This window comes from Panthera uncia, chromosome B4 (assembly GCF_023721935.1).
Source record: "Panthera uncia isolate 11264 chromosome B4, Puncia_PCG_1.0, whole genome shotgun sequence".
Lineage (NCBI taxonomy): Eukaryota > Metazoa > Chordata > Mammalia > Carnivora > Felidae > Panthera > Panthera uncia.
Genome location: NC_064809.1, coordinates 62942243 through 62970089, shown reverse-complemented (window position 1 = coordinate 62970089; position 27847 = coordinate 62942243). Strand labels below are relative to the sequence as shown.

Genomic DNA, 27847 nt, shown 5'->3' with positions numbered 1-27847 from the left:
GTCAAGACACATATATGAAAGAATCAGTAGGGAGAGAACAGGTACAAAGGAAAATATATTTTATTAATTCCAGTCATGGTGCTAGATTATATGCCAGGCACACCTCTAGAATTCCCCCTTTAATCCACCTAACCCTGTAAGTATCACAATGTGGTAGCTAGATTTCATAGTTCTTCATTTTAATTCATAACCTAATGAAGGTCATTTTCTTGCAGTCACAGGACTGACAAGGTTGGTCATTACACCTCTTGACCAGCAGTGCCTGATTTAGGCAGAATAGGGTCCACATTCAGGATTATGGATAAAGGTACAATTTAGAACATCCTTCAGTCTCTTAGTTTTCTCCTTAAATAGACTGCGCTCAAAACAATAGCTTAATTGGCACAGAACTGGAACTCAAAGAGCAAGAACAGCCAGTGACTTGCTCTAAGATGTTGGGAAAGCCAATTTCTATGGACCTCTATTTGTACGGCAGAACTTTGCAGTTTCTGATAGCTAAGATTTTAATGATTCATGCCTTTAAGAGGACACATTCTATGGAACAAATTCTATCCCCAGAAACTTTATCAGAATTAAAATAAGGACATAATTTAAATAAGTAGCAGAAAAACAAACTCTATGGCGCAAATTCTTTTCCTGTAGCACACTGACTGCCTATACCCTCTCCCACCTCCACAAGAATGGCTGACCTGGCCTCCTAACCTTATAGGTCTGCCTAGAATTCTTGCCTGTCCTGCCACCTAGTGGCAGCAAGGATTCACATGACCAGAGCAAATGATGACTCTTGTGTTCAAAGGCTGTTCCCTCAGCCACCTGCTGAGAATGACTGTCCCCTTGGGACTCTGGCCTTCAGATGCCTCCTATCTCACAAAAAAACTGGTCTTCATTAGGACAACCTTAATTTCCAGAGGAGCCATCAATTGAGAAGCCACTATATTTGCTAATATTTGTTTAAATGGTAAAACATACAGATGGGATTTTAAGGGGACTCAAAGACTCATACAAGTAGAAAATGATCTCTTCAAAGATATCATCCATCTCTTGGGGGCACCTGGGTGGCTCATTTGGTTAAGCGTCCAACTTCAGCTTAAGTCATGATCTCATGATCTCATGGTTCGTGAGTTTGAGCCCCACATTAGGCTTTCTGCTGTCAGTGCAGAGCCCACATAGGATCCTCTGCCTGCCCCCACTCCATCCCTCCCCACCCCCACACTCTCTCTCTCAAAAATAAGTAAACATTACAAAAATAAAAAATAAATTAAAAATAAAAGAAATTATCCATCTACTGGATTCACGGGCACTGTGCTACACAACTCTGGGGGTCTGAAGGAGCATATATGCTACACAACCTAGCATATATGAAGGGCACGCCATGGACTATTCGCATATGCCCAAGGGCCCTGATAAGACTCGTTACTATCCAAAACTTGCTATACAAAACTTGTCAGAATTCCCCCTTACTTCTTTCTTTGCATCAGGAGACTCCTGGCCTTATATGCAAAACTAAGCCCCAGAAATGCTTACTTATTTAAAAAAAATCTTCAAACAAACCTTTAACAATCCTTATTAGTAAGGGGTCAAATGGCCGGTAGCTTCTACAGCTCTCTGTTGGTTCCCACTTTACATTCAAAATAGAAAAACTCTCTGTGGGGAATGGGCAAGTAGGTGAAAGGGATTAAGAGGTACCAACTTCCAGTTATAAACAAAGTCGTGGGGATGAAAAGTACAGCATAGGGAATATAGTCAATAATATTGTAACAATTTTATATGGTGACAGATGGTAGCTGCACTTACGATGAGCACAGCCTAGTGTACAGAGTTGCTGAATCACTATGTTGTATACCTGAAACTACAGTAACATTGTGTCTCAACTGTAACATCAATAACAAGAGTTAAAACAATAAGAAAAGCTCTCTGTGAATGGTTTCCTGACGCTTAGCCAAAAAGGGATAAAGCAGCATAGGGGTATTTAACACATTTCCTTTCTTTTAATCAAGTTGCCCCTTCCCAGAAGGGAGGAAATAGCAGTTAATCCCCTTTGTGTGTGTATGATTTTTTTTTTTTTAATTGTTTCAGTGATAGGCAGAGAAGTTCAGAAAAAAGAGGAGAATCTGTATTAAGAATGTACCATGTGGAGCACCTGGGTGGCTCATTCGGTCAAGCCTCCCACTTCGGTTCAGGTCATGATCTCACAGCTTGTGAGTTCGAGCCCCAGTTGTGCTCCGTGCTGACAGCTCGGAGAGTGGAGCCTGCTTCAGTTTCTGGGTCTCCCTGGCTCTCTGCTCCTCCCCCACTCGTGCTCTCTTTCTCTCTCTTTCTCAAAAATAAATAAGCATTAAAAAAATTTTTTTAAAAAGAAGCTACCATGTGACAGACACCAAGCTAAGGCTTTCATATATATATATATGTATGTATATATATATATACATATTTATATATCTAAGAAAAATTAGAGCAATGGTAGCACACTCAGAAGTCAATCCCCACTTTGTCAGTTACTGGAGGTACAACCTTGAAAACATATATAAATTCTCTGAAGCCTAGTTTCCTCCAATGTCATATGGGAATGATACGTTTTATAATGTGCACTAACAGCTATGCACCGTGCCTGGCGTGTGTTGATTGCATTCTCTCCCTTATCACACTGGCTATATTTTCTTGAAACTACTGGAGTCATGGGGGGCGGGGGGGGGGGGGGGGGGGGGGAGCTTCAGAGAACTAGAGTCCCAAGTATTTCTGCACTTACAAACTGTCTCCAGCCTTTTGTCTATTTTAAAAAATATTTGCTGAGGTGTCTGGGTGGCTCAGTCGGTTAAGCGTTCAACTTCGGCTCGGGTCAATCTCACAGTTTGTGGGTTCAAGCCCCATGTCAGGCTCTGTGCTGACAGCTCAGAGCCTGGAGCCTGCTTCAGATTGTGTATCTCCCTCTGTCTCTGCCCCCTGCCCCGACTCATGCTCTCTCTCAAAATACAAATAAATGTTTAAAAAATTTGTTTTAAATAGTTGGAGACTTATTATTTTGAAAATTAAGTTTCATTTTGAATGTAAGTATAAGGTAGCTTCCTCACAGATGAAAAATAAATAAGCAGAAAAAGAAATAATGCATCATTGAATCTGACAATTACCAGAAAAAGGCAAACCATGGAGTAAGCTGTAACAGCATTTAAGGCTGCCACATGGAGAATGGAAAAGTGAATTTTCTAGCAACTTTCCTATGACAGATATGCAGTGTTTACTTGTTAATAACCACCTGACATTATGCAGAAACCAAACCAAATTTATAAGAAAAAGGTCATAGTTAAAACCTTTAAAAAGACAGAAAATAATAGTCACAGGGCAGAGGGCATCAACTGGGAACAAGCAGATACTTGCATTTAAAAAATATACAGCATTCTTAAAATTCCCCCAGGAAGGTTTTTGTTTGCTTTACAGCATCTCTCAGTACTCTGTACAAATATGTAAATTCCACTTCTGCTAGTTGTCTAAATTCACAGCAAATAAATAATGTACCTGGCAAAAAGACATCAAAAGAAATAAACAAATGAATCAAGGGAAATATTACTACTAAACTCAAGTAAAAGCCTCTTAAGCTCTGAGGCAGTTTTCATTATCTTGTTAGCTTCTGAGACTGAAGAAATCATTTGAAAACTTTTATTACAAGCCTGGAGATACAGAAGGAGACATGAAAACCTTCATCTGACAAGGGCTTAATTAAATGCATCAGTAAATTTTGTATTTACATCAGTTTTAGTTGCTTGAATAGTGCTTATGTTCCCCCCCCCCCCCCCCCCGCCATATGTTCCTGATTCAAAACAGGACTGACTTTCCAAAGGAAAAATATTTTCCCTAACTGGAATATTCTATTATCATACAAAAGCTTAGAAAAATCAGTATTAACTTTGAACACGGTGAATAATTTTTGGACCCTCACACACAGGAACAAGTAACACACATCATACATAATTACTATAAATACAACTTCATAACAAATTCACTAGTAATCTACTGGAGAAAATGAGTTACTTGTATTCTTTATCTCAGTTAAAAGCATTTTAAAATGCCCAGCCATTCAATATAAACAATATATAGAAAGCCCATGGATTTTTAAGAGACCTAGGCTGAAATAGTCAATCTGCAATACAGTAATTGTGATCTTGGGCATGCTATTTCATTTCTCTAAGTCAGTTTCACTGTCTATAAAATGATAATATCTATTTCACAGGATTATCATTAACATCATGAAATATATACAGAGGAAACCATAAGGTCTACAGTACCTCGTAGAATCTAAATAGATCCTCAAATAACCAACCTTTCTTTGCCTTAGTTTTTCAGCATCTTTCTCGAAACCAATCCTCCCAATTTTTTTTTTTTTCATACAACCCATTAAAACTTCTGACTCTGCACCCCAGGACATGACCATTTATAAATTACACATGTACTACTGTACTAATGTATTAAAAAATACACAAAAGTAGAACTTTTAATAAGAGGCTCTAAAGATAAAATGAAAAGCTGTTTATTTTTCTTTAATTTTTTAAAGTTTATTTATTCACTTTGAGAGAGAGAGAGAGAGAGACAATGTGTGTGTGTGTGTGTGTGTGTGTGTGTGTGTGTGTGTACAAGTGGGGGAGGAGCAGACAGAGAGGGAGAGAGGGAGAGGCTCTGCATCATCAGCACAGAACTCCCAACTGGTGAGGTTGTGACCTAAGCCAAAGTCGGATGTTTAACCAACTGAGCCACCCAGGAGCCCTGAAAAGCAGTCTTGGCTTCATATTACTTAATATCTCAAAGCATGGTAAAGCTTAAGTCAAAATTCATACTTCACACTGGATGTACATCCAGACTTCAGAGAATCTTTGTGATAATTCTGATTTTATCTTTTTGGTCACCTGCTTGTCCTGTCGGGTTAAACAGTCACTGTTTTTGCCTCATCATGTGACTCAGAACTACTAGAAATGTAAACTCTACTATTTACTTGTTTATTTGGGTTTTATTTTTAGGCTTATCTTCAAACTGTGGTTTCCTTAAGAGTATTTTTACATTCATGCACCATTTTGTGAGAGTTTAAAGCTAGACAATATATTCTGTAAATCCACTGAACCAACCACACGCAAACTACAAAGTTCAGGATGCCTGGGTGGCTCAGTCGTTAAGCATCTGACTTCAGCTCAGGTCATGATCTCACAGTTCGTGAGTTTGAGTCCCACATCCCATGAGTATAAGCCCTGCTTGGGGTGAACTCCAGCCCCTCTCTCTGCCCATCTTGGGATTCTTTCTTTCTCTCTGCCCCTCTCTCATGTAAGCCCTCCCCCCATCCCCAACCACCCCAGCCTCTCTCAAAAAAAAAGAAAAAAAAAAAGTTCAGCAAAATACTAAAAGCAAAAAACAAACAAACAAAAAATCCCTGCCATGCCTTTTGAGTCATAGAATTGCCTTTCTCTTTTCAGGAAGCCTTACCTACCACATGGATGTGACTATGGGACATTCAGACTAGGAAGCCACTATCAACATACACAATAACTAAGATGATATTTCAGCATACATTATAAATGTGGTAAAGATTTTTTAAAAAGAAATTGAAGTTTGAATATTTTCTCCTAACACCTGGATTGTCTTACATATCCCCAAGTATACACACACTTTACACCCCAATTGGCCTTAAACTTTTAATACAGCCTCCTCCAGTCTATGTTCTGCATGGCCTCAAACTGTTACCTTTCTAAATTATAAGTCTGATCATGTTACCCACTCCCTTCTCAGATATCCTCCATGGCACAACAACTCCTTACAGGGTAAATCCAAACCCTTTAGCCTTGCATACAAAGTCTATGATATGGAGAAGGATATTGATGAGGGAGCATAAGGCACACTGAGGACAAAGTTCAAGTTAGCACCCCCCTCCCAGGAGTGTGCTATGTGTGATATTCCTTGGACACTTCCAGCTGCCCAAGAACAGGAAAGGACAAAGAAAACAAATAGTTAAACTGATAAGAGTCTTCACCAGTTTAAAAGAAAAAGGCAATCCCATCAATAGCCTAAAGTCCAGGAACTCCTTACTGTCTTAATGTTGATGCTTTGCTAGAGGGAAAAACAACCTTAGCTTGACAATAGCTAGGCCTCTAGTAATCTTGAGTCTTTAGCCTATGAAAATCTCTTTGAAAACTTCCTTTTTTACTTTACCTCCCCCAACTCCATGGTATATAACCAGTCATTCTTCACAACCCCAGTGCAGCTCTTTCTGCCCACTTCCAAGAATTCTTTCTTGGCCATCAGCTCTGAACTCCCCCATCACCCCAAAACTTCATATCATCTATACACAGCTTTTCCTCTTACCAATGCCCACACTAAGGCTTATCCTAGAGCCCCACCAAATTGTTAGATGTTTCTAACACGTGGTCTTGCATAGTTTCACCCATTCAGCAAGAATTTATTGGCTATCTATTATATGCCAGGCATTGGGGAAGATAAAGACCCAGTCATTGCCCAGATTTCCAGCACAATAATCAAATAAATAAGATTCCAGCATAATGTGAAAAGTACTCTAATGGAGATTTATGCAAAGTATTATGAAAGCCTGGGGTTGGGATGCTTCTTAGCTCCTTTTGTCAGGTAGGTGTTATCTCCTTCACCCAGAGTATACTAACCTCCCTTATTCCTTGTTCAATAACCTCTTACTAATCCTTCAAAATCAAATTCCAATGTCCATTTTTACTTAATAAACTGGCCTGGAAAGATTTTGTGACTTCTTCCCAGTAGCTGCTATATCACTGAGTCAAATTGTTATAAACAACACTTACTGCTGTATTATTATGACATTTTCAATGCAACTTTTGTGTAAATGTAAATCTTCAAATGTTAAAAAAATAGCTGGCAAAGCTGCAAAATAATAATTCCATCTAATGACAACTAGCAAACTTTTAAAGTTAAGATCAGCCATTCAAGAAATGTATTTGCTCCACAGGGGTTTTATTTATCCCCATTTTTAATGGAAACACAATATTCACAGAGGACAGTGCACCCACCACGCTGAATGAATTTTCATACGATGGACACAGTCCAGTAACCCGCACCCAAACTTAGGTCTTTCTGAGTCCCAGTAACAACCTGAACATCTATAGTCCGACACTATAGGAGCAATAATCTAGTTTTTAACTGGACCTTTTTTCAAAAATAAGAACTTTTTTAAATATCAAATTGAGAATTTCAAAGAACAGAAAAATTACAGCAGGAAAATATTTTAGGAATAAATAAGACACTAAATTCAATCAGCTGTACAATCTAATCTGAGACACTCTATTTCAAAACTATCTATTTTCCTTGAAAAGACTTTTAGATTTTTAAATGCATGCTTGCTTCTTCCAAGCTTTATTTTTGTTGAAGGACATAAAATTTTTAAATTAAGACAAAGGCTTAAAAAAAACTTTTGAATTTTGTTTGTGATCCTTATAATAGCAAGAGTCAAACATCCTCCCAAAACCACAATTTACAAACGAAATCTCTTTCAAAAGGCTATCAGCTGGCCCAGCTCTTCCTGCATTTAAATCCTTGAAAATGTGATTTTAATGAAATGGTGACTGGAGAGATTTTTGAAGGTGTCATCATTCCTGTTGACAATTTCCCCCCTACTAATAGCCAATTATATAAAGAAAGGACCAGCAATTCCAGAACAAGACCTGGCTTCTCCTCTAATGAGTCATTTAGAAAACTTTGCAAATCCCTCAAACTCTATAAACCTGTTTCCTTATCTGTAAAAATAGAGATTACGTTATCGAATAGATGAATATTTCCAAAACAAAAAAGCTCCTTCCAAATTCAGTTATATTTGTGAAGTATTGCTGTTAAATCTAGAATAATGAACATAAAGTCAGAGCCACATTTTAGAGCCCTAACCCTACCAATCTTTGTTCATTGACCTTAATGGAGTCGTTAAATCTCTCTGGGCTTCACTGGTAAGAACAAACAGCAGACCAAATCACTGGCTATGATCATTGTCTGGGTTATGGAACACTTGAAATTCACAACGTTTTTTGCAGAACATGTTCCTGTGGATAGAATATTGATTTACCGGCTAAGTTCAGTTCTAACACACACACACAGGGGACTCTTACCCCCAGAAAATTCAACCATGTTATACCTATTAGAAGAAAGAAAATCATAGCCACAAGCAAACAAGGCCACAAAAAAGTGAGCTATTTGCATTTTTCCCATTAATTTGCATTCATATGTATCTACACAGATTTCGCCGTGAATTCAGTTAGCACTCTCAGGCAGACAAATGGCAAGAAGTGACAAAGGTTAAAAGAAACATTGCGCTAAAATTTTTTTAATGAAGAAATTCTACTCATTACATCTAATTAACAAAAAGGAAAGCAACCCTGTCCTTATTCAATTTAATTATTAATCACTTAATTATTCAATTTTAACACAGAACTCTTCACCCCGGCTCCTGAGAGCAGAGCTGGAGGATCGAAGCACTGCCACTCTCCAGGGTCCCTTTAAGCCCTAGGACTCTGTTTCCACTGAAATGTTCATTCTGTCTATATATGCTACATACCGTTCTGGGCACAAATGTAGCAATATTTTTATTATTTTTTTAATGCTTATTTATTTTTGAGTGAGAGACATAGAGCACAAGCAGGGGAGGGGCAGAGAGAGAGGGAGACACAGAATCTGAAACAGGCTCCAGGCTCCGAGCTGTCAGCACAGAGCCCGACACAAGGCTCGAACTAACAAACTGTGAGATCATGACCTGAGCCGAAGTTGGACGCTTAACTGACTAAGCCACCCAAGTGCCCAATGTAGTATTTTTAATAGTACCTAATAAGCTGTTTTTAATGAAACAGCCCAGCCTACATACATGTACATGTACTCACACATAAACACATCCCCACAAAACACAACCCTGGAGGGCTCAGTCCACTGTAGACATCCTTGAAGCACACTGAATGCTCTAACACTACATTTTATTCCATATTTGACAAACCAAGCACAGGCCATGTTTTCTTACAGAAGACTCTTGCAATTAGATATTAGAAATTTCCTACCATACTCTACAAACACTACAGTATATTTACGATGTATACTTATAGCATGCATTGGATAGACTTGCTTCAAAATGAGGACAGTTGTAAATGGTACGAAAAATAATCTCACTACTACAATTCCTCCTCTTACGAGGACCAGGACACAACTTTTAGGCATGATTATTTTAGGTCTAACGGTCATAAACTACATTAATGGACAAAAAAAATCCTAGGTACACTTAGGCTAAAATACAACATGCTTCACAATGCTTCTCCTTCATATAACTCTGATTTCTAGTTAAAAGAACAACAAGAAACTAGACAATGTTGAAATAGAATACTTTGAGACACTGTTTTTCTTGGTAGAAATTATGTTTTCCTGTAAGTAACTTTTTAGTGACATAATGTAGAATATATGAAAAGTTGAGAATTGAAGCCCCATTTTGCTTTCTAAAATCTGAAGATTTTGAGATGCTTTAATCCCTTCAAGCAAATGCCTAATCATTACAGAAATCAGAACAGGTTATACCACTTCGTGTTCCCCCATTTCCATTTTGTCTCAAATATCACCCTTTGAATGCAGAAACATTGAACATTTAACCCAAAAGAAACCCAGCTCATTAGCTGACTGCAAACCTTTGTGTGTCAAATCCAAAAAAGAGAGGCGGAAATCTCAGACCATCCAAATGAGAAAATGCCAGCTTATATTTCCAGACACCCATTTTAAAGGACCGCATCCTTTTATGGAAAAAGTACTGGACCTCTTTAGAATATATGGCACTCTAATTTTCCTTCACATTTATCAATTCTTTCAGTATTTGGTTAATTCCTTCTGGATTAAGTACATTCAAGGTCAAAAGAGTAGGACCCAAACTTTATGAGGTTCGGGTTGAAACCGACACAAAATTCAATGAATGGAAATAATACCAATCTCATAAATAAGGTTATAAATAAATCTTCCCACCAGTTCCTTTGACTTCTGAACCACCTTTTGAGGTTTAGCAGAATAAATTCTCCTAAAAGTAGCAATTCCAGGAAACCAGGAAGGGGGAGGGGCATTATTCTTTTACTATATTATTCTCATCCAAGTCACTAAATAGCATTTATTCAGGTGCCATGAAAACAGGAAAAGAAAAATACATAAATGATGGCCGCTCTCCAACTGTCCCCCAACAAGACATTCACAATTCCTGTTCTCCTGAAGCCAGCAATAGTTGTAGGTCATGAGTATATTTTGATCACACTCAAAAGTTACAATGAAAATATTGACATAATGCATCTCTTCAATTTCACCCAATTTTAGACAGCTTTTAATAATAGCTATAAGAGAGCTATAACATTTGCCAATGATTTAATTCAAATTATATTTAAACACTTAACATAGTATTCTAGCAAAAATACCAGCTAGAAATGAGTCCCAAACTATTAATAACAGTAATGCTCACAGAGCATTTACATGAGAAAACTATGATCTGTAAATGGAAAAGTACCCATCCATTAAAATTATCAATTTCTTTGCTTTCTCAATCGTTGGGCGACTACTTTAGCAATCACAATAATTCCTTTTCCTTTTTAAGTACTCACAAAGAGAACAACACAATCACAAAATCTCCTTCTCTAGGAGTCTGTGACTATCAGCTGTTATTTGTTCCCAATATAACTTTATGAATCAGAGGGCAAATGTTTTCATACTGAAAAGTTCTTTAAAAAAAATTTTTTTTAACATTTATTTATTTTTGAGACAGAGAGAGACAGAGCATGAACAGGGGAGGGTCAGAGAGAGGGAGACACAGAATCTGAAACAGGCTCCAGGCTCTGAGCTGTCAGCACAGAGCCCGATGCAGGGCTTGAACTCACGGACCGTGAGATCATGACCTGAGGTGAAGTCGGCCGCTTAACGGACTGAGCCACCCAGGCGCCCCTAATACTGAAAAGTTCTTAAAATGACAAAGGAAAATGACAAAGGAAACTTGTTTTCTTATTCGGATGCAGAAATTTTACTAGATCATGCTGCCTCCTAGAGGCCAAAGTACATAAAAATACTACATTCATCACAACTGTCCACTTTCAACAAACATCACATGGCCTCAAGTTCATGTGTTGACAGCAACCAAACAGAACCTGACCTGCTTATTTTTATTTCAAGTGATTATTTCTCATTTCTGTGTAAATATTTACTTGCATTTTTTTAAAAGTGGAAATGGTTAGGTAAAAATGTCTACTGCAAATGACCCAACCCTGAAATGATCAAGCAAATGACATGTGGATTCACACAAATCCACAAATATGGAGTATTAATAAATGCAAACACTGAAAATGTATCCTGTAAGTTTAAATACAACGACCTGACAGCTCATCTTTAAATATCTAAAAGGATTACATTGTTATATTTAATAGAGCCATAGACCTGAAAAAACTGCAGTATAAAGTAAAATTTTATCTGAAAGTATGTGCTGTTAAACAAAATGCACAGCAAACATATTGAGAATTAACACATGTGGGAGCAACTATTGCTGCAAAACCTTGGTTCACGATGTTACTGTTAAACAATCTGTAGACAACACTAGATGAATAAAATGTCTAATTCAAGGAAGTCAAGAACAATGCAATCTCCCTCACTGCTTTTTGGCCACATGCTGCTTCATTGTGTTCATGTAATAAAAGATCTGGCAAGTGGGAAGTTTCAATGCATTCACACGAGGAAATTCTGTAGCAGAGTTACCCTGGGGATAAACACACTCTATAGCACAAAGAGCCATTCTAAGTAGGTCAAAACACCCCCAAACGATATTTAGAATCACCAGAACCTTCATAAAAGACTTTAACACTGTCGCATCATCCAAAAGGGAAGAAAAATACAAAAAAATCACAGGATACACTGTTAGAAACAAGAACATTAAAGATTATAAAAAGAGCGACTGTTTAAAGATTTAAATTTTCTAAGATTCTAAGTTGAAGTCTAGTCAATTTACCAGCAAAACATGTGGTCAAAAGCATGCTTATTATCCTGTTGAATTAAATAAAAGAAAATAAAACCTAATACCTAATGACTAGAATAGAAATACGGACACATGGAAACCAAAACTTGTTTAAAACAATTGCTTGGTATAGACTCAGAGGCTGGCATATACCACATTGATACTTTTTCTTTTTTAATGTTTGTTTATTTTTGAGAGAGAGGAGAAGAGAGACAGAGCATGAGTGGGGGTGGGGGGCAGAGAGAGAGGGGGAGACACAGAATTGGAAACAGGCTCCAGGCTCTGAGCTGTCGCTTGAACTCACAGACAGTGAGATCATGACCTGAACTGAAGTCAGACGCTCAACCGACTCAAGCCACCCAGGTGCCCCTAAAATAAAAACTTTTTTTAAAAAAAAGACTAAGGACTAATGAAAAAGCAAAAGTCAAAGATTCTATTAGTAACAACCAGGGCTTAGGGGCATCTTGTGAAGGATGCTAGAAGAGCAAATAGTACATATAGAAAACTCTAATTTCTCCTGGACTCTTACACCAATACTGCAAAGCACTTGCTGCCGTTTTCCTCATTTTTTCAACAATTTCTGGCTGGCTGGGCACTCTATATAGTGAAAAAGAAAACTTTAAAAGCTGTAGCATCTTTTTCTCCCATGACTCAACAGAAATCCAAGGTCTTAAAGCTCAAAAGACCATGGTATCCTAAAGATGACTGGCCTAAAAATGTTAAATCCTCACAAGTGACTACTCTTTCTGTTCTTATGTCTAGATGTGACAACCCCAGTGTATTTATGCTAAAATAAACAAAAAAAATTTGGATTTTGGTGACAAGTATGTTAAAAAGAGGTAAATTTATTCTAAAGATAAAATGGTTTCTCACAGAATTCAAATGCAGAATCCAAATTCACTCGCAAGAAAGACTAGAACTGAGAATTGGAAGACCACCAAGAATCATGGGAATGTCTGCTTGTCACCTCTGTTATTCATTAATAGTTATTTCATTAACTATTCCTTCTGTGCTCACAACCTCCCCTGGGCTACTGCACGTCAGCCTCATTTTCACATATTAACATGATTCTCTTAGTTCAAGTTCCACATTCCTAGAAAAATATTTTTTTAAGTTTTTATTTAAATTTCCAGTTACTTAACATACAGGGTAATATTAGTCCTAGAAGAATATTCTGATGGGCCCAGGTAAGGTCTGCCTATTTGTAATTTTTTTTAATGTTTTTATTTATTTTTGGGACAGAGAGAGACAGAGCATGAGCAGGGGAGGGGGAGAGAGAGGGAGACATAGAATCTGAAGCAGGCTCCAGGCTCTGAGCTGTCAGCACAGAGCCCGATGCGGGGCTCGAACCCACAGACTGTGAGATCATGACCTGAGCAAAAGTTGGACGCTTAACCGACTGAGCCCCCCAGGCACCCCAAGGTCTGCCTATTTGTGATCAAATCATCTGTGCCCAATCAAATGGATACCTGGAAGCCCATCCACCGGTGATAAATTCTTTTTGCTTTTGAGTGTCTGAAACTGAAAATGTCTAAAATGTTTTTATTTCACCTTTATTTTTGAAAGATATTTTTGATGATATAGAATTCTAGGTTTATCATTTTCTTTTTGTTCTTTCTTTCTTTCTTTCTTTTTTTTTTTTTTTTGAGTTCTTTAAAAATGTTGTTCCTTTGTTTTCTCACTTGCATGGCTTCAGATGAAATCTGCTGTCAAAGACCTCTACATGTATGGTATCTTTTACCTCTGGTTGCTTTTATTTATTTCTTTTAATATATTTTTTAAAAAAATTTAATGTTTGGGGCGCCTGGGTGGCTCAGTCGGTTAAGTGTCCGAATTCAGCTCAGGTCATGATCTCACGGTCCCTGAGTTGGAGTCCTGCATCGGGCTCTGTGCTGACAGCTCGGAGCCTGGAGCCTGTTTCAGATTCTGTGTCTCCCTCTCTCTCTGACCCTCCCCCCGTTCATGCTCTGTCTCTCTCTGTCTCAAAAATAAACATTAAAAAAATTTTTTTTTAATTTAATGTTCATTTATTTTTGAGAGAGAGAGAGAGAGAGAGAGAGAGAGAAAGAGACAGAGAGACAGAGAACAAATGGGGGAGGGCAGAGAGAGAGGGAGACACAGAATCCAAAGCAGGCTCCAGGCTGTCAGCACAGAGCCCAATGTGGGGCTCAAACTCACAAACTGCAAGATTGTGAGCTGAGCCAAATTTGGATGCTCAACCAAGCCACCCAGGAGCTCCACCTCTGGTTGCTTTTAAGATGTTCTTTTATCATGGATTTTGAGCAATGTAATTACAATACGCTTCTGTGTAACTTTCTTAGTGTTTGTGCTTGGAGCTTACTAAAATTTTTAGATTTACAGATTTATTGTTTCCATCACTTTCGAATTTTTTTGGCTATTTCTTCAAAAACTCTTTTCTGTCTCCCACCCCTTTCTTCTACCCTTCAGGGACTACAAGTACATTGTATCAGGCTGTGTAAAGTTGTCCATGGTTCACTTACTCTCCTTTCACTTTTTCTCACTCTTGTCCCCCACCCCCATGTTTTATTTCAGATAATTTCTATTAAGCTTAAAGTTCCTTAGTCTTTTTTCTGCAATGTCTAACCTGCCATTATTCCCAGCCAGTGTGTTTTTCATCTCATAGTTTCCGTCTTCAGAAGTTCTATTTTGGTCTTTTTTTCATCCTTCACATCTGTATTTTTTTAAACATATGGAATATAGTTACAATAACCCATTTTAATGCCTTCTGATCATTGTAACATCTGTTACCTCTGGATTGGTTTCAAGTGATTATCCTCCTCATTAAGGATTGTGTTCCTGTTTCTTTGCATGCCTAGTAATCTTTGATTGAATGCCAGACATTGTTAATGTTATTCTGCTGGGTACTGGATATTTTTATATTCCTATAAATATTCTTAAGTTTTGTTCCAGGATGCAGTTAGAAGTCACTTGAAAACTGTGCCTCTCAGGTCTTGCTTTTATGATTTGTTAGGTAGATCCAAGGCATTGCTCAGTCCAGGGCTACTTAATTCTCCACTATTAAGGCATAATCATTCTGAGTATTCTCTCCAAGGTCCCATCATGACTCAGAAAAAGTACTATTCCCTTTGAGCACTGAGCATTGTTTCTTATAAGCTACATTGGGTGGTTTATTCTGGCCTTTGGGTAGTCTCCTTTTATGCAAACAACGATCAGTATTCTACAAATTCTAACCACAATGGTCTCCCTGATTTCTCAACTCAGTCCTCTGCACTCCTCCTAAGATTTCTCTTCCTGAGCTGTGAACTAGAAGCATTCTCAAGGCAATAAAACTTTTAGAGCTTGCCTCATCTATTTCCCATCTCCCGGGGATAACAATTCTCAGGATCATTGTTCTTTATTACTTTATGCCATGTCTTTTGTCTGTTTTGTTTGTTGGTTGGTTGCTTTTTTTGTTTTGGATGGGAGGGTAAATTCAGTTATCCCATCTTAGGCAGAAGCTTAAGTTCAAGCCTATCCATTTGGAAAGTGGGAGAGAAACAGCAATTCAGAGATTGACTGGCAGATACCCCCAAATATATCTATACCACATGGATCCTACACCACATGAATTCTATAATAAAGAATACTCAAGAGTACATGGAATTTATAAAATCATGCCAGTCATTTTTGACATTTACTGATTTATTTTTTAAGCAAATATTTATTAAGTGTCTAGTATGTTCCAGACTATCAGGATATACAAGTGAAGAAAATGTGGTTTCTATCCTCCTGCAGCTTTTAATTCTGTAGAGAAGGCAGACCCTAAACAAATAATAGTTCATAGGTAGTAGGGGATGCGAATGAAAGATGACTATATAGTCACCTGAAATCCCTAGAGATCTGCAGAGCGACCTTCTATAGAATACTGATCATTGTTTGCATAAAAGGAAACTACCCAAAGGCCAGAATCAATGCGATCCAAATTAACACAGAAACCTCTCATAATGTATGTTAAAATTTTACTGCCATAAAAGCATCAGAAGAGAATAGATTCAGTCTTTACAAATCACTATGCACTACCCATGAGCTACCCAGGAATTACACAGATAAAGTCCTGAAGGAAGACAAGCACAGAGAAGTGAATACATTGTGGGGTGAGGGGCAACACTAAGATTCGAAACATCAATCCAAAGGAGAATATAAACAAAATGTGGAATTATGATTTTATGACTTCCTAATTTCATCCACAAAGCTGCCTTTGACAAGAAACTTCTATGTCCAACATGACATTTAGGGCTCACTCTGCTTGCCCTAACAGCACTCTATACTCTTGATTAGTGTAGTAGTTTTAGCAATTTTCTAATAACATTTTTCAGAAATGGTGAATGTTGTTGCTCAGATATATTCACTTAGATAAATATAAAGGTCGGTTTTTTTTTTTTGTTTCTATGTCTTAGGCTCAGAATATGTTTTATTATGAGACAATTGAGTAGTTTAACAATCCCTGATGATTTAATTCAAGAAACTAACTAGAAAAACCCTAGAGAGCATGCTGACTCAGCATTTTATTGTTATACACTGGATTAAATTAAATGATGAACTTCATAGTGAAGACAGGCACACAGGATTAATTCGGGTTGCCTCTATTAAACCAAGCACATTAAAAAATATTTTTTAAACCAATAACAAAAAAGTTGCCATGAAATCCTTGACTATGGGAAAAAGTCTTTGTGTACAGAGTAACTTGACAATTAAAAGAAAAAGTACTTCTCTCAAGGAACAAAGGCAGCTGCTCATTTCCACTCTCTGTTTTTTGGGCAACCTAAGTTTTTGCATTGCAAACTATGTGACACTAATGCTTTAATGAGGTAAAATGGAAAGACACCTGCACAGGGTACATACACTCATTCCCTCAAGTCATTCCCACATTACTCATTTACACTATGATTATGTTAAAAGGAGAAGAGAACATAGATGCTACATAGTTCTGCTCCTGGAATATGGGAGAACTACTCTTTCACTTCCCATTACCAACATGCCTCTTTCTCCTCAATGCTACCCATTGCTTATAAATATCAATTCAACAACTGGCTGACAGGTTGGAAAATAAACAGTTTTTATAGTCCTTTCATATTTTACCTTTAGTAGGTTCTTTTTATTAGAGACAAACACTCAAAGTAATCAAGTCTACTCTGTCCCTGGTGGCAATAGTCTACTATGAAGAAAAACTGGGAATTGTTCTTGATGGAAACGAAATTTATTAATGCCATATAAATATTTTTAGAATGCAAGTCCAAAACTCCTACTAAAAAAGTAATTGAGTTCATTCATTCAACAAATATTTATTCAACATTATATAGCAGATGTTATACTAGGTATCGGATGTGCAGTAGTAAATACAACAGATGCAATCCCGGCTTCCTGGATCTTACTCTTCAGAGAACAAGGGAGATGATAAGCAAATAAACAAACAAATAGATAAAAAATAAAATAAAATAAAGCGTCCTACATCATGGGAAAATGTACAGTTTTTGAAAATACTGTTTACTAGAATTTGAAATAATGAGCCAAAATCAGGCTCTTTCCCAGTAAGTTGGGCAAGCTGATTAATCAGTCTGAATGCCACTTTGCTTCTCTGTATAGGATGAGCACAGATTTCATCAACCAAATGAGAACACTTATCCAGGACCAATGCTAAACAGGAAGAGATGCCAGGAGAGAAACCAAGAGAGTACCAGAAAGACTAGTATTATACCAAAAAAGGAGATAACAATATCTACCTCTTAAGGTTATTGTTGAATTGTAGACAATACTTTAAAACATGTTAACACATAAAAAGGCATTTACTTTTATTCTAATTGGATATAGTTCTGTACTTTCCGGAGATCTAGAATATATCCTTCCCAATTCCTATCCCACCTTTCCCAATCTAAATTTTACCAATCCTTCAAAATTAAGCTAAAACACCATTTTGATATATTCATCTTATGAAGTCTTCTGCTAACAGCTGAATGATAAAAGGGCAATATAAGCTACAAGATCAGATTCTAGAATGAGTGGATCCAAGGGGGAAGAGGAGAAGCAAATTTTAAACCAAGTCAAATAGAATTGAGTACTGGTATGGCTATATCCAATCTGTGCTCTAGTGGGAAGATCTTGTGCTCTTCAAAAACTTTCTGTTGACAGGGTGCCTGGGTGACTCAGTCAGTTAAGCATCCGTGTCTTCATTTTGGCTCAGGTCATGACCTCACAGTCTCGTGGGTTCAAGCCCCACGTTGGGGCTCTGTGCTGACAGTGCAGAGCCTTCTTGAGATTCTCCCTCTCTCCCTCTGCTCCTCTCCTGCTCACATGCTCTGTCTTTCAAAAACAAAAACAAACAAACAAAGTTCACTGTGGAGAAGATCTGGGATGATGGCATCATAGGAAGCAGGAATCTTGTCTCCCCACCTGACAACAATTCTGCAGAATTTCTCTGATGCTAATTATTTTGGAACTCTGGAGTTGGTTGAAGGCTTGTAACTTCCAGGGGAAGAGTTGGGTGGTAAACTGCAGTCAATATAGGTCAACTTCAGCTCTTAGTGCAACAGCAGCAACCTATTCCCCAACCCCAGTCACAGGACAGGCAGTAGTTTCCATACAGCTTATAGGAATCAGGGTGGGCCAAAAGGACCCCATCCTCCAAATTTCAGGATCTATGCTCTCATTGCTGATTGCTGCTTCTGATCACAGAAGTGCAGACAAGGAAGTGGGCAGCTACTATTGTGGCAGAACTCTGATTCAAACTTTCAAAAGTCAAAACTAAAGAAAATCTTGACAGCAGCAAGAGAGAAGTAAATCATCACAAAAAAGGATCCTCATTAAGGGTATAAGCAGATTTCTCATCAGAAACTTTAGAGCCCAGAAGACTGTGGGCCAATATATCCAAAGTGCTAAAAGAAAAAAACCTCTCAAACAAGAATCCTATATCCAGCAAAACTGTCCTTCAAAAGTGAGGGAGAAATTAAGACATTCCTACACAAACAAAAGCTGGGGAGTCTGTGACACCTAGATATGCCCTGCAAGAAATTCTCAAGGGAGTCCTACATGGTAAAATAAAAAGAACACTAGACAGTAACTCACAGCCATATAGAGAAATAAAGACCTCAATAAAGGTAAATACATGGCAATAATAAAAGCCAGTATTATCTTAACAATGATTTATAACTGAACTTTCTGTTTTCTACATGATTTAAGATACTGTTCCATCAAGGAAAAAAACAATTATCAATATAAAAGCTAGTATTACTTTAACTTTGGTTCATAACTCAAAATCTTGTTTTCTACATAAGAGACGAATGCATTAAAACCTAGTTTGTTTTAGGGCACATAATGCCCAGAGATGTAATTTTTTGACATTAACAACCCAAAGGAGTGAAGATAGAGCTGTAAGAGAGATTTTTTTTTTTTTTTTGTATGTTATTGAAGTTAAGCTGGCCTAATTCAAATTCATGTTATAACTTTAGGATTGAATGTAATTTCCACGTAACCACAGGGAAAATACAGAATATACATAAAAGGAAATGGGAAACGCAGGTAAGCATTTCACTACAAAGAAAAAACAAATGGGGCGACTGGGTGGCTCAGTCGGTTAAGCATCCAACTTCCGCTCAGGTCATGATCTCACAGTCCGTGAGTTCGAGCCCCATATCGGGCTCGGTGCTGACAGCTCAGAGCCTGGAGCCTGCTTCGGATTCTGTGTCTCCCGCTCTTTCTGCCCCTCCCCTGCTCATGCTCTGTCTCTCTCTGTCCCAAAAATAAATAAAAACATTAAAAAATTTTTTTTAATAAATTTAAAAAAAGAAAAAATAAGTCAACAAAAGATGACAGTAATGCAGGAAATCAGTGACAAAAAAAGCTATAAGGCACATAGGCATATAGAAACAGCACAATGATAAGTTTCTCCTTATCAATAATTATTTTAAATTAAACTCTCCAATCAAAAGTCAGATTGGCATGGGATGTCTGGATGGCTCAGTCGCTTAAGTGCCTGACTTCAGCTCAGGTCATGATCTCACGGTTCATGGGTTCAAACCCCATGTCAATCTCTACACTGACAGCTCAGAGCCTGGAGCCTGCTTCCGAGTATGTGCCTCCCTCTCTCTCTGCCCCTCCCCCTCTCATACGCTTTCTCTCTCTCTTTCTCTCTCTCTCTCTCTCAAAAATAAACATTAAAAACAAAGTCACATTGGCGCAAAGGATGAAAAACACAATCCAACTATATGTTGTCTGAGAGACTTACTTAAGATCCAAAGACACAAAAAGTTTGTAAGTGAAAAGATGGGGAAAAAAAGATATTCCATGCAAACAGTAACCAAAAGTGAAGGGTGACTATACTAATATCAAACAACATGGACTTTAAATCAAAAAAGGTTACAAGAAATTAAAAAAAGGACATTATATAATAAGAGGTTCAATACAGCAAGAAAATAACAATTATAAACATTTATGTATCTAAGGACAGACCATCAAAATAGATGGAACAAACACTGATAGACTTAAAGGAGAAATAAAAAGTTCTAAAAGTTAGAGACTTGAATATTCTACTCGCAATAATGGATAGAACCACCAGTCAGATGTAAGGAAATCAAAGATTTAACACAATAAACCAACTAGTCTTAACAGACATATACAGAACACTTTATCCAGCAACAGAATACATATTCTTCAACTGCACATGGGGCATTTTCTAGGACAGACCATATGTTAAGAAATGAATTAAGCCTCAAAAGATTTTTTTAATGTTTACATATTTTTGAGAGAGAGCATAGGGGAGGCAGCAGACAGAGGGAGACAGAGGATCTGAAGCAGGCTCTGTGCTGACAACAGAGAGCCCGATGTGGGGATCAAACTCACAAACTGCAAGATCATGACCTGAGCCAAAGTCAGATGCTTAACTGACTGAACCACCCAGGTGCCCTATCTCAAAAGATTTTTTTAAAATATCAAAGTATATTCTCTGACCACAACAGAATGAAGTTAAGAATAAAACAAGGAAAACTGGAAAATTCATGGAATTGTGGAAATTGAACACACTTTCAAAGAACCAACAGATCAAAGAAGAAATCACAAAGGAAATCAGAAAATATTTAAATAATGAAAATGAAAGCAAAATATTAAAACTTATGGGATGCAGTAAAAACAATGCTAAGATAGGAATTTACAGCTGTAACTGCTTACATTAAAAAATAAGAATCTCAAATCAACAACCTATAACAACATAATGAGCTAGAAGAACAAAATGAACTGAAAGCTGGAACTATAATACAGAGCAGAGCTAAATTAGAGACTAGAAAATAAAGACAATCAATGAAACCAAAAGTTGGTTCTTCAAAAAGATGAACAAAGCTGACAAACCTTTAGCTAAATGAACGAAGAAGAAAACAGAACACTCCAAGCACTAAAATCAGAAATGAAAGTAGGGACATTACTAACAATTCTACAGAAATAAAAAGGATGAGTATTATGAACAATGCTATACCAACAAACTGAATAATCTAGATGAAATGGACAAATGCCTAACAACACAAAACCTACCAAAACTAAATCACAAAGAAAAAATCTGACCAATCCTATAATCAGTAAAGGGATTGAATCATTAGTCAAAAACCTCCCAACAAACAAAAGCCTTGGACCTGATGGCTTCACTAGAGAATTCTATCAAACATTTAAAGAAGAATACCAATCCTTCTCAAACTTTCAAAAAAAAAATCAAAGAGGGAATAATTCCTAACTCATTCTAGGAGGCCAGCATTACTCTGATACCAAAACCAAAGAGACATTACAAGAAAACTAACCAGCCAATACTCCAATGAGCACTGATGCAAAAATTCTCAACAAAATAGTAGCGAACAATTCAGCAACATAATGCAACAATTATTTATCATGACTATGTTAGATTTATTTCTAGAATTCAAGGATGGTCCAACATATGAAAAATTAATGTAATACCACATCAACAGAATGAAGGGGGGAAAACACATGATCATCTCAATTGATGCATAAAAAGCATTTGACAAAATTCAATACCCTTCCATGACAATACTCAAAAAACTAAAAATAGAAAGAAACAATCTCAACATAATAAAAGCCTTATATGAAAAACCCATAGCAAACACCACACTCATTTAAGACTAAAAGCTATTCCTCTAAGATAAGAAAAAAAGGCAAGGAATGCCTGCTTTCACCACTTCTAATCAACATAGTACTGGAATTTCTAGCCAGAGCAATTAGGCAGGAAAAAGGAATAAAAAGCATCCAAAATGAGGGAAGAAGTAAAATTATCTGTTTGCAGATAATAATCCTACTGGCCATTTATAAAACCCTACAGATCACTCACTCACACACACACACACACACACACACTCACACACACCTGTTATAAATGAAAATTAAATTCAGCACAGTCAACACACAAAACTCAGTTGCATTTCTATAAACAATGAGTTGAAAAAAAATTATGAAAATACATTTACACTAGCAGCAAGGAGGAATACTTGTACAATGAAAACTATAAAACATTGCTGAAAAGATTTTAAAAGACATAAATTGAAACACATCCTATTCTCTTGGATATGAAAACTTAATATTGCTAAAATGTCAATACCACCCAAATTGATCCACAGATTCAATGCAATGCCCGTCAAAATCCCAATGACTTTTTTTTTTGTAGAAATAGAAAACCCCATCCTAAAATTCATATGGAATCTCAAAGGATTCCAAATAGCTTACACAACTTTGAAGTAGAACAAAACTAGACAACTCACACTTCCTGATTTTGAAATTTACTACAAAGCTACAATAATCAAAACAGTGTGGTATTGTCATAAAGATATATAGACCAATGTAATAGAACAGAGAGCTAAAAAATAAACCCTCACATACATGGTCGAATGTTTGACAAGGATGCCAAGACCATTCAATGGGGAAAGGATGGTCTTTCCAACAAATGGTGCTGGGAAACCTAGTTATCTACATGCAAAATAATTAAGTTGGACCTTTACCTAACACCAGATGCAAGAATTCAAATGGATCAAGAACCTAAATTTAAGACCTAAAACAAGAAAATTTTTATAAGAAAACATAGGACAAAAGATTTATAACATTGAATTTGGCAATGATTTCTTGACAGCAAAGCAAAGGCACAGGTAACAAAAGAAAAATAGACAAATGAAACTTCATGAAAATAAATTTTTGTGCATAAAAGACCTATTCAAAAGAGTACAGAAAGGCAACCTACAAAATGGGAGAAAATATTTACAAATCTGATAAGGGATTAATATCCAGCATATATACAGAATTCCCAAAACTCAATAACAACAAAAAACAACCTAATTCAATAATGGGCAACATTTGGGGCACCTGGGTGGCTCAGTCAGTTAAGTGTCCGACTTCAGCTCAGGTCATGATCTCACGGCTCGTGAGTTTGAGCCCCGCATCAGGCTCTATTCTGACAGCTCAGAGCCTGGAGCCTGCTTCAGATTCTGTGTCTCCCTCTCTCTCTGACCCTTCCCTGCTCACGCTCTGACTCTCTCTCTCTTTCAATAATAAATAAATGTTTAAAAAAATTTAAAAAAAAATAATGGGCAACTTTCTCCAAAGAAGATATACAAATGGCCAATAAGCACATGAAAAGATCCTCAACATCACTAATCATTAAGGAAATGCAAATCAAAACTACAAGATACCACCTCACATCCATGTGGATTGTTACTATCCAAAAACCAACCAACAAACACAAACAAAAACAGAAAACAAGTGTTAGTGAGGGTCTGGAGAAATTTGGATCCTTGTATATTTTTAGTGCAAGTGTGTAATGTAGAAAATACTGTAGCAATTCCTTTAAAAAAAAAAAAAAGTGAAAGATAGAACTACCATATAATCCAGCAATTCCACTTCTGGATATACAACCGAAGAATTGAAAGCAGGGTCTTAAAGAGAGATTTATACATTTAGGCTCATGGCAGCATTATTCCTAGTAGCTTTAACATGAAAGCAAGCCTAGTATCCACTGACAGATGAACCAATAAGCAAAATGTGGTAAATACACACATGGATTATTCAGCATTAAAAAAGAAATTCTAGGGGCACCTGGGTGGCTCAGTCAGTTAAGTGTTCCACCTCAGCTCCAGTCATGATGATCTTGTGGTTTGTGGGTTCGAGCCCCACATCAGGCTCTGTGTTGACAGCTCAGAGCCTGGAGCCTGCTTCAGATTCTGTCTCTCTCTCTCTCTCTCTCTCTCTCTGCCCTTCCCTCGTTTGCTCTCTCTCTCTCTCAAAAATAAACATTAAAAAAAATTTAAAAAAAATTCTACCATATGACACAACATGGATGAAACTTGAGAACATTATACTGAGTGAAATAAGTCACATTTGATTCCATTTATATGAAGCATTTAAAGTAGTCAAAACTATAGAGACACAGTATAGTGGTGGTTTCCAGAGGTTGCATAGTACAGGGAGAGAATAGGAAGTTATGTTTAATGGGTGTAGAGTTTCAATTTTATAAAAGATGAAGAGTTATGGGGATGGATGGTGGTGATGGTTGCACACGATCGTATTTAATACCACTGAACTGTGCACTTAAAAATGGTGAAGTCAACAAAATTTATGTTACGTGTATTTTACCACAGTTTTTAAAAATGGAAAAAAAGTTCTGAGGATATGCTGTGCAGACAGGAAAGAAGGATATCAAAAAGTCAGGAAGGGAAGGAATCTTGCTATGCAAAATATCACCTTGAACCTTTCTGATTAATTCAGGTAACTAACAATCATCAGTGTATTCAGGTTTTTTTGTTTCTTTTACTTACTGTTTAGGCCTAGGGGAAAACTTTTTTTCCAGAAAGTAATCTTAATGATTTTACAAAACAAAGGGAGAAGTGGAATCAATTGTACCTAAGGCAATGATAAACTGGAATTCAAGGGAAATGTCTCATTTTCCCTATTAGACAAAGTTTACATATGCATGATCACTCTAAATATAAATTATTTTAGTTCTGAGAATATAGCAGACTAAAAGTTGTGAGTCCCATTTCATTAAAATTCAAAGAGTTTTTTAAAAACTTTATAACTTGGGGCACTTGGGTGACTCAGTTGCCTATATCAAGCGTCAGACTCTTGATATAGGCTCAGATCATGATGTCACTGTGAGATCGAGGCCCACATCCGTCTGCACTGACAGCATGAAGCCTGCTTGGGATTCTCTCTCTCCCCTCTCTGCTCCTCCTCAACACACATGTGTGCATTCTCTCTCTCTTTCAAAATAAGTAAACAAACTTAAAAAGAAAACTTTATAACTTAAAATCATTTGGCCATATGTTAATTGTCAAAGTTGGGTGATAAAGCTGGAGGTTATACCCTTTTCAAACCTCTGCAAAGTAGGTATTTTCCATGATAAAAAGTTAAATTATTTTAATGCATTCTTTACCACAAGGTGTTAAGACACTTTCAGCTATTAAGGGTCATATAGTTCCAGAGGGCAATGATGGGCTAGAATTCAAAGTAAGGAGAATACTCAAATGATTCACCTACCATTTGGTCCTCAAAGTTCTCTACCTTTTTTGCTTCAGGATCCTAGCTTCTAAAAAGTAGAAAATCCAACCAATCCAGCCAACTGTATTACTTTCCAGTGTAACTGTACCTCACAAACTGATATACCTTCATTTGTACTGATAATTTCTGCAACATGGCATTCTTAGACAAATGAATTTGTTAACTTGTTTTGAATTAACAGTGATCTGCCCACTCATGGATGCAACAGTGATCTCTAGATTCACGAAGAAAGACAGATGAGATCTGAATATTGTCTGGTACATACTGACACTCCCAACTCCACCAGAATTATCAGGCATAACAGGCAGAGATGTAAAACCTTTTCCTATAAAATTGTTCCTCAAGTCACTGAAAAATAGTGAAAAAGGAGGGCTTCCCAGAGGTGCTATTTCAGGACAGACTTATGAATGAAAAATGTAAAGGAACAAAAATGTAAAAGAACTTCAACGTCAGTGTGCTTCTAATCAATCCGTGTGGGGATCAGTCAACAACTGTTCAGGGTGTCCACATTTACATAAGCTTCCTATAAAACACATAAGTGCACACAAGAAAGGAATGTCCAGGAAGCTCTACTTTCCAACAAATTGACTTGCTTGTGAAGGATTTCCAAAGTAATGCAGTTCAGGAAAGTAAGACGCCCTGTTACTGTTATCTTCAAAACATACGCATGACCTTAATTAGTAATTTCTTCCTCATGCATGTTTGAAAGAAAAAAGAATTTTAAGGAATAACACAATTATAAATCAAAAGAAACTAGTACACCAATAGTAAAGTCTTTGCTATAATTTTAAAATTAGAGAATCACACATTTGTGCAATATTCTAATTTATACTGCAATCTCTGATAATGAGGATTACAGACAAAATTGGTTTTACCATCTTTGCATTTTATGTTGCTACACAAACATGGCTTCACTACTTGTATATATTTTAGGTATAATATTTATGTAATATGCCACAAGCTGTCCAATAATGATGTATATCATTTTATACAAAGTACAAAAACAAAAAGAAACCTAATTACATGAAAAAAACTGACCAAAAAATATACAAGTTAAGATTAGGAGAGTACAGGTAAGATCTCAATTACCCCTTCACAAAGCTTTACCCAAAGTACAAGAGACCTAAACCTAGTGCTTTCAGACTTGCCACGCTTAAAAATAGAGCCAACCCCACACTGAGTCAAAAGGGTATCCACATGTTGGGGTCAACATGATCAGTGTATCAGAAGGAGAGGTGACCGCAGCAATGGGAGACTGGTTAAGTACAGGACTGACCAAATAAGTAAATGCATCAAAGATAACAGCGGCCAGAATATCCACTTTCTGAAAGAAGCTGCAAATATGGCAAGGGAGAAAACTGGAATGAACCCTGTGGCATCAGATTACACCTGGCTATATCTGTGTGAATGGCTCATTGTTTTTAGATAGAGAATATGTAAAGTGTGTACATACATACATATGTATATAAATGCATATCTTCCCCTAGCTGAGAAGACCTGGGAGCAGTTGACATCCCAATAGTCATGATCTTGGTTTGTCTATACCATTCTCCACTAAGAAGAACCAGGGTGTCTTGGAGCATTACTGGTTCCAGTATGGATTCCAGTACTGAGGAGAAAGGGAAGAACACGACGATCTTGGAACACCTTGTGCCAGTCAGAAGTGCTCAGAGAATTATGGGAACTTGCCAAAAAAGAACCAAAGCCAACTTGAAAGGATGTAACAAATACAAACTTACTAGGAAATGAGGAATACACAGGAGTGCAACCAAATAAACGTGAAGTTTGATGAGAAAGAACATATATACATAGTCTCAAAGTACTTTGACCACAAAATACTTTGTACTTAATTACAAAGAAGCAAATCTGCAGTAGAGAAGTCGGGCAGAAATCACCTTAGCAATGAGACCAAGAGCAATCAGTCAATCTTATGATTGGTAAGATTCAATTAGAAGAGAAACGATATCAGTTTTGTGATATACCTGTCAAAGATTTTTAAACTCAACACAATCATGACAAAACCTCAGACAAACCCAGATTGAAAGCCTTTCCATGAAACAGCTGGTCTTTAATCTTTGGAAGTGTCAAGGATATTCCAGAAGCCAAGGAAAGACTAAGGTTGTATTCCAGACTGTAGGAGACGAGATAGATATGGCAGCTAAAAGCAAGTGGCAATTCTGTACTGGATCCTTTTGCCATAAAGGACATTACTGGGGCAACTGGTAAAACCTGAGTGGGGCCTAAGGATTAGATATTGTAATCAATTCAATGTCCTGATTTTGATGGTTGTATTAT

At 37.1% G+C, this 27847-nt stretch overlaps 1 protein-coding gene and 1 long non-coding RNA gene across 7 annotated transcripts in view; one reads left to right on the top strand and one right to left on the bottom strand.

Moving 5' to 3' along the window:
* Window positions 1-27847, bottom strand: part of FGD4 (FYVE, RhoGEF and PH domain containing 4) — a 285834-nt gene that overhangs the window by 233527 nt on the left and 24460 nt on the right. The window lies entirely within an intron of this gene.
* The window catches only part of LOC125918942 (uncharacterized), a 57104-nt gene that overhangs the window by 28214 nt on the left and 1043 nt on the right, over window positions 1-27847 (top strand). The window lies entirely within an intron of this gene.